Genomic DNA, 12,901 nt, shown 5'->3' on the forward strand with positions numbered 1-12,901 from the left:
AAGATTAAAAGTAGACCTGTATCTCTCACCATGCACTAAACTAAAATCAAAATGGATTAAAGATCTAAATATTAAAATAGAAACTCTGAACTAGTTGGAACAGAGGGTAGGTAGAACCCTTGAAGACATAGGTGTAGGAAAAGATTTTATGAACAAAACCTCAGTTGCCTGTGAACTAGCGCAAACAACCAACAAATGGGATCTCTTCTTATTAAAAAGCTTCTGCAGAGCAAGAGAAACCACCAGCAGTGTGAAGAGACAACCCACAATGTGGGAAAAAATCTTCACCTGCTCTTCCTTAGACAAAGGTCTACTATCTCGAATCTATAAAGAACTTAAAAAGATCAGACCTCCCAAATTTAAAGACCCAATCCAAAAATGGGCATCTGAAATGGACAGATATTTCTCAGACAAAGAAGTAGAAATAGCAAATAAATACATGAAAAAATGTTCAACATCACTGGTCATTCGAAAGATGGAAATGAAAACAATGCTGAGATTCCACTTCACTCCAGAAAGAATGGCTCCTATCATGAAATCAACCAATAACAAATGCTGGTGGGGCTGTGGGGAAAGAGGAACCCTGCTCCACTGCTGGTGGGAGTGTAGACTGGTGCAAGCACTGTGGAAAACAGTATGGCGATACCTCAAAGAACTAGGACTGGAAGTCCCATTTGACCCCGCTATTCCCCTGCTGGGGATCTTCCCCAAAGAATTAAAAGAATCATACCACAGTGATATATGTGCACCCATGTTCATAGCAGTGCAGTTTGTAATAGCTAAAACTTGGAAACAGCCCAAATGCCCATCAACTGGTGACTGGATAAAGAAAATGTGGTTTATAAAATGGAGTACTACTCAGCCATAAAAAATGAGAAATTAGAGACATTTATAGCTAAGTGGATGCACATTGAGGCAATACTCTTAAGTCAAATAAATAGAACACAGATGTGTAAATACCGAATAGTTTCTCTGGTGTGAGAAACTGAAATTGTAAATAAGGACCAAATGTATAATAGGTCATGTGAAATAGGAAGAAAAGGGGCAAAGGGGAAGGAAGTGGGAGGGCTAGGGGAAAGGATAGAAGGGAATGGGATTAATATGAGAAAATGGAAAAATAGGAACAAAATCTTTGTAAATAGGGAGGAATGGAGGGGTTGAAGGGAGGGCTGGGCAAGGGTGAAAAACAAGAACCAAGAGAGACTATGTAAAGGTGCAAATTTCCAATGATGAATGTCATTACATTGTATACCTAAAATGTACCAATTATTAGAATGAATAATCGATGATGTAAAATAGGAATAAAAGGTCCAAAGGGGTAGGGGTAGTGGGAGGCACAGGGGAAAGGTAAGAAGGGAAAGGAAAAAGTGCTGAGAAATGGAAAAAATGGAAATAAAGTCTTTGTAAATAGGGAAGGTTGGAGGGCGTGAAGGGAGGGCTAGGAATGGGGAAAAAATAAGAACCAAGATGCATTATATAAAGGTTCAATTCCCAATGAGAAATGTAATTGTGTTGTATACCTACAATGTACCAATAAAAGAATTTAATACAAAAAAATAATATAAAGATCTTTATATCTATCATGATTTGCCTGGTATAGATTCTGAGAAGTCATTTTGTTATGTCAAAAACTGAGAGCATTTTTAAAGTTCTCAATATGTAATACTAAACTTCTTTCTAAAATTATTTTCTTTTTTTTTTTTTTTTTTGGTACCAGGGATCGAACTTGGGTCCTTGTGCTTGTGAGGCAGGTGGCGGAACCACTGAGCTACATCCCTGGCCCTAAAATTATGTTTTTGTATATCCTTTTATTGGTACATTTTAGGTGTACAATATAATGACATTCATCATTGGAGATATGCATCTTTACATAGTCTCTTGGTTCTTATAAAATTATTTTCTTAATTAACCAGAGGGAAAGAAAATATCAGAAATCTCAGGAAACAGAAGTAAACTTCAGTTTTCTCATTTACAATATATATTTCATGATTCAAAGTTCCCTCTGTTATACATTCTAAGATTCTCTGCTTGTAACAGATGGATAATATGTCATGAATGTAGTACAATTAATATTTTCCAACAGATGCTATTTTATCTTGTTTGGAAGAAAGATTGGGGAACATTTCAATCAATGGCTTGGAATTCTCCACTATAACAGAGTCATTAAGGGCTCTATGAACTGTATGAGCATTTGCTCATCCCTGATTTAGAGCAGGACTTTGTTAAGTAAGTTTCAAATATTATCTGTTAATTTTTTCCTTTTTATTTAGGGAGGATTGTTTAACTTTTTGTTTTACATTTTCAAGACAAAACATTAAAATGTTTAAGTGGATAACTATATAATCTGTCAAAGGATTAAATGTAAACTAAACTAATATGATATGACAAGGACTTGTCAGGGATTTTCAAGCCCTTGTTCAAGTAATTACTAGGAATAATGATTTTAGAAATGAAGAACAGTCTATGAAGAATAAATTATTACTGGTGGGGGAAAAAAGCCTGAAAGGTGAAGTAGAAAAATATGATACCAAAATGCAACTTGACAAGGCTTGTAGCCAATATGCTAATTTTAACAAAGTAGTTTTATATTTTTCCTACTTCAGCAGATCTCTTGGGTCTTTTCTCTGGATAAATATCTTCAAGTATGGAAGTTAACTACAAATGAAATAAAGACCACTAAAATGAATACTATGCTCAGGGTTTTGAACCAGTTGAGATCATGTGGCAAGAGAAAATATTCAATGTGTGATACTATCCTCAAACCTATTATTACAGTGACTATGGCTTCACTATCTTCTGTTTCTTAAAAAAAAGCAAGGAAGAGATGAGCTCCTCAAGTATACATAACACTAAATTAAATTTTAAAGATCAAGACTAGCTGGAGTTATTGGGAAGGCAGAGTTTAGGAAAGTATGGGGAAGAGGTAGCACCTGAACTGAATGTTAAAGGCTGGGTAGAATCTATATAGGCAGACATGGGAGCTGAGAGAACACTTCTGTTATATGTAGGATAGGGATAGAAGCCAAGGGTAGTAATTGGCATTTTCTTGGGTTAGGGCAGTATTTGAAAAGAGAGGGAAATAAGTAGGAATAGGTAAACTTTGACTACTTGTTGTAAGATATTGAGTATCTAGTTGAGAAGCTTGGGTTTGGACTTTATTCTTCTTTATTGGTGCATATTAGTGACAGAATAGTGAGATTCGTTTTGGTATATTGGTACATGCATATAATAAAGTTTGATCATTTTCTTTCCATTACTCCCTCTCCCTTTCTTCTCCCCTTTATTGGACCCTGTTCCCCATCTCTAAAAGTGTATCTTCTAGTTGGCCTTGATCTTATAGGCATTAGAGCATCATTTAAATTGTTAAGGAAGAGATAAAAAAAGCTGTCTATTGTAAGTTTACACCATGGTTGTGCCAGTGGTGAACTAGAGTAGGAATGAATGATACTTTTTTTCATATGTGAAGGGAATTCCATCTACAATGTTGGCAGTCAGAAGGGAGAAGTGGAGAATTTTAAAGTTATTTCAAAGTAGAAAAAAACAGGACTTGATAATGGATAAACTATAGGGAATGAGACATAAGGAAAACTTCAAGATGATATCAAGTTTAAGCCTCAGTGACTAGAGGAACCATAGTGCTGCTTTCTGTGTGATTGAGAAAGGCCATTCACTAGGCTGATTACTAGAGATCTGATATTGTCAGGGTAAACTGAGATTTTGTCAGAGATTCTGCTTCTTCATGACTTCCGTTAATTACTTAAAAGATGCTTATTTTGCCTTTTTGGTCTCTATTTGGCAGTGGCTGTTAACATTTTAACTTTGTTTCTCTGTCCCATGGGGTTCTGTCAAGTAATGATCTTAAATGCTTAAATGCACTCAAGAAGTTCTGCTGAGTATTTCCTTATAATGCAATCACCTTCAATGTGACTGTTTTGTAATTTTCTCATTTTGCATATTGGGTTCTGTAAAACAAGGCCACCCTTGTTATTACCCAAAGAGTTTTACTTTCATACAAGGTCATGTTCCCTACAAAGTTGATTAATTTTCTACTTCCTTTCCTCCTCCAACACAAAAGTTGAACTTTGAATGTTACAATAGTATAGCTTCAAAATAAGAAAAAATTTGTTAGGGAATTTAAACAGAAATAAATGGTATATAATTCCATGTGGATAAAATGGTGTTATTTAAAGAATAGTATTCCTGGAAATTAAGACACTTAGATTCTGGTCCCAGCTTTGCTACTAACGAGAAGCACAAACTCAAGTAAGAGATTACCTCCTCTTTATGCCTCTGATTTTTTTCTGCAAATGAGGGGGATAAGCAAGGATAAGATCAATGCCAGCCCTAAAGTCAACTCTTTTTAACATAATAAATGTTATCAAAATATAAGCAGCATTCATAGTACTTAGAGTTCATAGGGTTAGGTACAGCATCAAGTGAAGGGCACATTTATCAGCCATTTGTTTACTTTGTGAATACAAGCAAATAGGATGACTTAGGCTAAAAGAAATGAAATTTGAGCTGGGCATAGAGGTGCACACCTCTAGTCCTAACACTTGGAAGGCTGAAGTAGGAGGATCAGGAAGAGTTCGAGGGCAGCCTGGACTACATAGTGAGTGCAAGATGAGCCTGAACTATATAGCGATACCCTGTCTCTAAAACAACAACAAAACAGAAATGAAATTTGAGACTCAGTTACCACTCTATGCTGTTTTTATAAATGAAGTAAACTAGATAATTCAGATAAAATCTCCATTCTCTCCAGCACTGGGTCAGTCTGACATCATAAACCTGTACTCCAAAGATGGACTAGGAGAAGATCTAAAGACAGGAGCACTGATTTTCTGAGGTCTATGACCGTAGCTTCTTGAGTACTGATTACCAGAAATCACGGTCATCTCAGAGCCATCTTAAGGAATCATTGTGATCTTTGAAGGGAGACCAGCCCAAGATCTTCCTTTTAACATAGTCTCTGAGGAGAAGAGACAGTTAGAAGAGACAGTTTTCCTCCATGGTGTGCCTTCTAAGAAGACTATGCCTTGTGTATCTCTAATGCCTATTAATGATCTGTGGTTGTATAATATAACCTCAATACTTCTTGATCTGGATGGCAAGGTCACCTAGAAGATAAGATGCTCTCTGTGGACCCTATAAAATATTGCAGTAAGATAATTCCAGCTTTTTAAAATATTTCATCAAGCTCCTCAACATTCACTGTCCCATGTAAATAGAGGAACACACTAACACATACAAAAGCTGGCTCAAATCTTTTATCTCCCAACTCATCTTCATCCTCTCATGCTATTTTCTCAGCTACCTCTTCCATCTACACCTTGTTCTTTGGATTAAATGATGATGTAAACTGTGTTCTTGGCTACAAACTTTGGCTCCTGAGACTTCTCTGCCTTTCAGCTAGCATCAGGTGATAAGGATTCTGTCTTGCATCTCTTGATCTTTTCTCTTGTGGGGAAGTGGCTCTTCCAGGTGACACTGAGGTGGAATGCTTTATACCATGCTATGACTACAGCAAATTTTAACCAGCACTTTAAAGTGCAAGTACAAGCCTGTGGCTCTGAACAAAAGCAAGCTATCCAGACACCACTGATGTCTACCAGCAGTTACTCTAAAGGATTAGGAGGAATTTGTGACTAAAAAACCTGATACATAAAATTCTACCCATGAAATAAAATTATCTGTGTAAATTAAAAGAAAAAAACCCAACTCCACAGATTGATTTTTCTGGCAGAACACTTTGGTACAACCTGAAGAACAGCAGTGATTTGTGGAATCACAATTTGACAAATATCAGCTGAGCAGAACCTTTTTAAATGTGTTATTTATAGTCACTACTTCTTATAGTAAGCAGTTCTATAAGTGATGTTTAAGCTGAATTTGATTAATTTTATAGTTTTCTGTGCAGTGTGAGATTTTTATTTATTCTCAAAATTCTGTGAACACTAATACCTCAGGATTTTGTGTCTCATTAGAAAGATCTCTCTTGGCCATTGTTCCTTCCAGATGAAACGGCTTCAGTGTCAAGGGGGTTTAAGCTGTCTTTTTAGTGTAATGGTCCCTGATACTTATTTAGAGCTTTATGATTTCAAATTTCTCATTATATATATATAATATATATATTTCTCACATATATTATATATATTTGTCACATATATATTTCTCATATATATAATATAATTTAAATCTTTCACCTATTTTTGCCTATATCACAGAATTATCATTTAACTTTTTAAATAAGATGAGTATTTTTAGTGTCACAGAAATTAATTCCCTGTAAGACTCTAATACTAATAAGTGGAAGAATCAGGATTATAAACCAAGTTTACCAATATCACACTATGAATTTTTCCCACTTGTTGGACTATTCGATGTAAAATAGAGAAGTAAAGGCATACACACTACAAAATGTAGTGGTTAAAGTGCAAGCCTTTGTGTATGTTACCTCTTCTGCCATTCTAGGACTCCACTTCATGTTTTATTTGAAGATAGAGATGCCAAACTCTCTCTAAGCTACAGATGGTGTTTTGCCCTTGGAGTCTTTTCCCAGGTTGGCCCATGCTTATAATCCTTTTTAGTGACAGAGATCTTCCCTACTTTAGCTATCTTCTTATTTTGAAAAAAAATTCAGGGCTGAGGATTTAGTTCAGTGGCACTGCTCCTGCCTCGCAAATGCAAGGTCCTGAGTTTGATCCCTGGTACAAAAAAAAAAATCCAGAAATCTGAAGAACCTACCATTCACATTCCAATAGCTGTGTATATTGGGACATGTCAACTCCACCACTCCACATTTCTTTATTCTTCAATTCTGAGCAAAAATATTATATTGAACTCAAGTCAAAAATGGCAATTTCACCACAAATCTGGCTTTCCTTAGAAAATTTTTCATTTTTCTCTTTTTTCTCATTGTAGTCTTCTTTTTCTTACATGAACTGCTGCATATTCCTAGCTTTTATATATTTTGGCATGGTTAACTGTTATGAACATATTTTGAATTTGTAAGATTGATAGATGGCCTTGTTATCTTACCTAACAGTAGAATATTCTTAAGGAGATGGGGAAGGTAGGATGTCTAGCAGCTCATGTAACTTTTCCTGCTTGTGAGTAGTCAGGCCAAGGTAGGAGGAGCCACCGGCTATTTTCTTAGTATTTAAAAAACCCAGTCCTCTGTGTGAATATACTGGAGCTGACTTTCTGAAACACAATGAAAAGGCACTTCTAAATTCGAGTATTTTTACATTCCCCTTTAAGTCCCCTCTTACATCTGTCTTCACTGCTTCTGCCAAACAGATCCTAGGGCCCAGTGACACAGGGTCTTGTTCATGGATAGCTGCTTAATATCCATAACAACATTAGCTGGTAAAAGGCTTAAAGTGTTACTGCTCACAGGATTATACCTTACCATTTAAAAACTGATTCTTGGAGGTAAAAAAAGTCAAGATCTATAGTAATAAATTTTTAATGGTAAAAGTTTAAGTGTAGAACTTTTTTCAGAGAAAAAAAACCCCCGACTAATTGATTTTTTGTAGCTCAACACCCTGGGTGAGCAGAGAACATGAACACATGTCCCTAGGTGAATGAATTCTGTTCCTTGCACACTGGCATATAGTGATATTTCCACAATGTTTCTAATCGTGAGACATGGAGTTAAGTGGTGTGGAGCTGATTGTTAACTTTGCTAGAATTTTGTAAGTTGATTTTTAAATGATTTATTATTATTATTTTGTTTGTTTTTTGAGACAGGGTCTGGCTTTGTAGTGCAGGCTGGACTTGAACTCACTATGTTGTCTAGGATGACCTTGAACATGTGGTGATTCTCCTGCCTCTGCCTCCCAAGTGCTGGGATTACAAGCGTGTGCCACCACACCTGGCTTTTTAATAGTTATTATTAAAAATTATAACAAATTAGAATTAAGCAAATTATGTTAAAAGCAAAGTAGTGTATAAATATCAGTTCCTGCTTATTTTATTGCATTTTACTGTAATATGTGCTTGTAAAGTTATTTATACCTGTAGTAGAAATATTGCATGTTTTGATAGCTTGAAATGGGCTCTGGTGGATAGTACTTGTACCATAAAAACTAGCGAATGCTCTAAATCAGGGCTAGATTTAGTGTTTTCTTGATAGTCTAGACTTGAACTGATTCAGAAAAATGTTAACAAAGTGATTAAATTTAAAAGTGTGTCATAGAAGCGACTTATATTTCTGACCAGGATGGAATAATAAGAACTGAATTTAATCTTGCCAAAAATGAGACAAAATGCATCACATAGCTATTTACAGGACGCTAGACATAGGCCAATGAAGGACAATGATTTCTGAGAGGCTAAAACATGAAGAGAGTTCTATGATTGTCTAAATTTGCTACATTGAGAGAGTTTTCAGGCCATGGTTCAGGAAGAGGGAATTGAGAAAAGCCTGGTGTCCTCCCTGTGATGAGACAGAGCTGAGAGGAAAGCCAAGGCATCTAGAGATCACAGGACAGACTAATGGAGAAAGTTGCAGAGAGAGAGAGAGAGAGAGAACCCTAAATAGCTGCATAGGGTTCCCCAATAGTCTTAAGGAAAACAATGATCAGTGCATGTATGTGAAGAAACAGCCTAAGGCTGGAGAAAGAATCACCCAAAGATTAGATGGAACATTACCTGTTTCTCACACAGAACAGGGAGTTGATCCTATTGCCACTAGCCAGATACAAAAATTTCAGAAATCCTGGTACATTGAGTAAATGGGTCTTGCCTTGGTAGTGGGAAAAATTAGCCCTAGAATAAATGTGGTCCCATCAAACAAGTCTTAAACACAAGTCTAGAAAACCTTTTGTTTCTAAGTATCTTACCTGTGTCCCAAACAAAGTTGATGAATATTTATAAAAATGTAAAAGTACCTAGCATGGTGGAATAATTTCTGGTATAATGGTATAAGGAACCCTTTAAAATCTAATCTTCCATAAAAGTAAAGGAAAAAAAAATTTTTAAACGTGACTTTTTTAGAACTCTGAAACCTAACCAAAGTTTTGCAACAATCTGAGAAGCATTCATTCAAGAAAAACAGCTGAATTTTTATTGTGGCATTTTTCTTGTCCTAGTCCCTTAAACCACATGATAGCCTTGAAAAGATGCAACTTTGGAAATACAGTTAACTGAAAAACTCAATATCCATGTACCATTGGAGAGTAGAGAATGCTTTGGATCTCCCCAAACACCCACCCCAGACAATTATCACTAATCACCATTCCCAGGGCTTTTTAAATTTTTCACCTTACTCCAGGACTTTGCCAATGAAGCAAACCCTATCCCTAGGTTGTCTTAAAAAAATCACTGGCGGTGGTTTAACATTATAGTTCCCTGAATACTGTTTGGGACAAAGAAGAGATCACATTGTGAGGCGAGGCAGGAAGATCGCAATTAATGATCGCGACTTAATGAGACCCTGTCTCAAAATAAAAAAGAAAAGTGCTAAAGATGTAGCTTAGTGCAAATGTCCTGGGTTCAATCCCTAGTATCAACAGAGAGAGAGAGAGAGAGAGAGAGAGAGAGAGAGAGAGAGAGAGAGGAGAGAAGGAATGACAAAAATGTTAAAAGGAAAATATGAGAATTAGATGTTCACAGGTGATTTGAAGAGTTTAAAATTTTCCTGGAACTTTAAATGTTGATGCACATACTTAAATAAAATCAAAATATATGATATCTTCAGGTTTTTTGTTTGGTTCAACATTGCTTTGATTAATCAGTGTCTTTCGTAGTTCTGTATTAATTTTAGGGTTTGCTTCTCCATTTCTGCGAAAAATGCCACTGAGATTTTGATAGTGATTGCATATCTTGTATATGACACCAAAAGCACAAGCATCAAAGTCAAAAATAAACAATGAAGACGAAAGAAACTTGTATAGTGAATAATACAAAAAAAAAAAAAAAAAAAAAAAAAAAAGCAAAGCTGGGTGTAGTAGTGCATGCCTGAAGGCCAGCATTCTGGGAAGATGAAGCAGGAAGATTTCAAGGTCAAGTCCAGGCTGGGCAATCTCATGGTTTAGTTACACCCTGTCTCAAAATTTTTTAAAAAATTAAGAATTGATTGGAGATATAGCTTAGTGCAAAGGTCTTGAGTTCAATCCCAAGTACTGGATGAAAAAGGAGAAGGAGAAGGAGGAGGAGAAAAAGCAACTATTAAATGGGAGAAAATATCTGCAAAGCATGCATCTTATAATTAGTTGATATCTAAAATATTTAAGGATCCCACAACTCAATAGCAAAAATCCCTCAACCTGATTTAAAAACAGGCAAAGGAATTGGCTAAACATTTCTTCAAAGAAGATACACAAACAGCCAACCAGTATGTAGAAAGGTGACCAACATCATTAATTGTCAGGCAAATGTAAATCAAAACCACAATGAGGTATTATTTCATACCAGTTAGGATGGCTATTATAACAACAACAACCAAATAAATAAGTACTGGTAAGGAAGCAGAGAAAAGTAAATCTTTGCACACTATTGTTGCGGAAGTAAGTTGTTAAAACCACTATAAAAAACAGCACGAAATCTCTTCAAAACTACCACATGGTCCACCAATCTCACTTCTGCCTATATATCCAAAGGAGTTGAAGCAGAATTATAAAGAGATATACACACTCTCATATTCACTGCAGCATTATTTGCAATATCCAACACATGAAAACAACTTGTGATGGATTAACTAATAGTCAATTTGGAATGTCCAGCTGAACTTAGTGTGGTTCTGGGAGTGGAAGATCCACCTGAGAATTGTTGCCAAAATGACATAAAAGGAGAACAGGAGGGAAAGATTGCATGCTGCTGATTTTCCTGGAGAAGCTTGCTGCGGCTGGTTTTTCTAATATGAACTTGGCTGTTCTCGTCATCAGAGGAGCTTGAGTTCTTACTGTCACTGGGGATGGCTGCTGTTCTCTTCCAGGGAGCTCTGGTGTTGTCCTTGTGCATTGCTTCCTCGCTCCAGTTCAGATTCCTAAGAACTTGGCTGTTCCAGGGACCTCTGTTCTTTGCCTTGAGCATCACTTCCTGGCTCTAGTGAAGATGCCTAAGCCATGTGGCACAGATCCTTCACCCTGCTGACCAGCACAGACTTTGTAGCTTTCACTCTTGGTTATTGGACCTTCCTGGTGCAGATCCTTGATATGGACTTGTATGAGACATTGCCATGGGCTCTAGGCCTTCGGCTGGACTTGTGTGGGACATTGCAGTGGGATCCAGGGCTTTGCTTGGATTCTTTGGGTCTCTAGTGCTTGGACAGATAGATCTCTTGCACTCTTCTGCCTTTGACTTTTTGGGTGAATATTATACAATAATCCTATAAATTATGTGTCCTGTATTAAATCTATTCTCTTGCAACCCTGACTACAGCATAATTTAAAGGCCTACTGAAAGATGAATAAATATAATAACCCATATTATGGAATATTAGCCTTAAAAATGAAAGAAATCTGCCATTTGCAACCTGGATGAACATAGAGGATATTAGGCTAAATTAGCAATGCAAAGAAGGACAAATATTATATGACGGAAAGAATCTATAGTGAAATTCGTTGAAATAGAGATTAATAAGGTGGTTCCTAGGACTGGGAGAGGGGATAGGCAGATGTTAGTCGAAGAGTGCAAAAGTTGATTTATACAAGATGAGTGTGGGCAATTAGACAATGAAGAAGAAAACATGAACACATAGCAATAAAACTATTTGAAATGAGGCCCAGAGAGATAAAATATATATATATACATTCATAATCTGTGGGACAACATCATGGAAGACATTATATAGTAATACCTCAGTTAATGAATGCTTCTGTTTGGAAACAATTTTGTTTGAAGACAGAAGTGTTTGGCAAAACTTTGCTTCCTTTTGTGAAGTCCACATCGGGTGATGAACATGATCATGACTATTTCCCCGCAGGAACACAAACATGGCCATCTTCCCCAGAATTGTGGAACAAATTAAGTTCATGAACTAAGGTACCACTATATATGTTACTGAAATCCCCATAGCAGAAGAGAAAAAGGAAATGGCAAAATTATTCAAAAATAATAGTTGAAATATTTTTCAAATTTGATGATCATTATACACCTACAAATGCATGAACCTTAAATAAAAGAAACATGATGGGAACCATGTCAAGATACACCTGAATCAAATTGCACAAAAATGATTGATTATGAGAAAAATTTAAAAGCAGTCAGAGGAAAGAAACACTAAATTCAGAAAAACAAGAAAAAGTTGACATCAGATTTCTCCTAGGAAGTAATGAAGCAAGAACATAAGGTAACTTCTTTATACTTAAAGAAAAAATAAAGTTGACCCAGAATTCTGTACTTGGAAAAATAAAATCTTTCAATATTGAAGTTGAAATAAGGAATATTTTGGACTGAAAATTTTGAATGATTTCATGAACAGCTGACCAATAGCATGAGAAATATTAAATAAAGTAATTATGCAAAGAAAAATTATATAAGATTGAAATATGAATTTATGCAAAGAAATAATGAAGATTAAAATTAAAAACTAGTCAGGCACAGTGGTGTACACCTATAATTCCAGTACTTAGGAAGGCTGAAGTAGGAGGATCACAAATTTGCATCCCACCTGGGCAATTTAGTGAGACACTGTCTCAAAATAAAGAGAAATACAGGGTTGACCTACAGTGTTCACCACAAGCTGGCACCAAAGGCAGTAGCCTACAGTGACAGAGACCTGCACCCTGTACAGTTGACTTAAGGTGTCAGGCACAAGCGAAGGTCAGATGGTGACAGTTGACAGCAGCAGTGACAACAGCTGCCTATGTTAACTTTTGGCATCCAGCATTACCTGGTAACATCAGGAGTGCTAGCAAACCTGCACTTTGCCAATTCATAATTTTCTTCTGAA

The 12,901-nt window shown here is 36.2% G+C and overlaps 1 protein-coding gene across 4 annotated transcripts in view; it reads right to left on the minus strand.

Annotated features, from left to right (window-relative positions):
- The window catches only part of Trpc5 (transient receptor potential cation channel subfamily C member 5), a 320,316-nt gene that overhangs the window by 175,501 nt on the left and 131,914 nt on the right, over positions 1–12,901 (minus strand). The window contains exon 1 of one of the 4 annotated variants that reach the window (XM_087196769.1): positions 7,042–7,359. The exons of the other annotated variants lie outside the window; for them this stretch is intronic. The gene's annotated coding sequence lies outside the window, so the exon portion shown is untranslated. Of the gene's footprint in view, positions 1–7,041; positions 7,360–12,901 lie in introns of those variants that run through there. 4 annotated transcript variants of the gene reach the window in all.

The sequence above is a fragment of the Heterocephalus glaber genome, unplaced genomic scaffold, assembly GCF_053883595.1.
Source record: "Heterocephalus glaber isolate CG9 unplaced genomic scaffold, H.glaber_assembly_v1.0 deba00001613, whole genome shotgun sequence".
Lineage (NCBI taxonomy): Eukaryota > Metazoa > Chordata > Mammalia > Rodentia > Bathyergidae > Heterocephalus > Heterocephalus glaber.